Source organism: Neopelma chrysocephalum, unplaced genomic scaffold, assembly GCF_003984885.1.
Source record: "Neopelma chrysocephalum unplaced genomic scaffold, ASM398488v2 Primary Assembly neopelma1_60924, whole genome shotgun sequence".
Lineage (NCBI taxonomy): Eukaryota > Metazoa > Chordata > Aves > Passeriformes > Pipridae > Neopelma > Neopelma chrysocephalum.
In genome coordinates this window covers 1-556 of record NW_020905113.1, presented here as the reverse complement: position 1 = coordinate 556, position 556 = coordinate 1, and the positions used below count along the sequence as shown (strand labels likewise).

The following is a 556-nucleotide window of genomic DNA, read 5'->3' as shown; positions in this document are numbered from 1 at the left end:
GAAAAGGGGTGGGTGAGGTGAGAAGTGCTGGGTGGTGGAGGGGACAGGAGGTACCTGTACGGTGCCATGAACTGGGTGACACGGCCTCCCTACTTGGCACAGGGCAGGTGGAAGCTCAGGTCACAGTCTGTTTCGCAGCAGGTGATGGTGGCCCCGCTCTGGCCACAGATGCAGCAGCTCTGGAAAGAGCAGAGCAGCCCCGTCAGCAGCAGCCTCACGGCCTCCTCCTTGTCCCAGAGGTGGTTGGAAGGGCTGGGCTTTCTTGCTTGGGGTCTGGGCTGAACTCCAGCAAACCTCACCTGGCCCAAATCTCCCTGCTCTTGTCGGCTCTCACCTGCTGTGCCGCCCGGGAGGGTTCATCTGAGATATTCCTTGGGAGAAAGCCAAAGAGTCCTACTTGATCATCACTGTGCTGAGGAAGGTAGCTGGCAAAAACTGTAGAAAAATGACACTCACTGATGAGGAGAGAGTGGCAGGGACTGCCTGTCAAAAAATGGAAGGAGTCCACAGAGCAACTCACCAGGCAGAACTCGTGGGCACAGAACTCATTTATCTG

General features: G+C 56.8%; 1 long non-coding RNA gene across 1 annotated transcript; it reads right to left on the bottom strand.

Moving 5' to 3' along the window:
- Positions 1 to 33: 33 nt before the first annotated feature.
- LOC113979198 lies at positions 34 to 556 on the bottom strand. The gene is made up of 3 exons (XR_003537747.1): positions 521 to 556; positions 335 to 435; positions 34 to 179 (listed from the first exon to the last, which is right to left on the bottom strand). It is a non-coding gene; the product is annotated as an uncharacterized LOC113979198 (long non-coding RNA).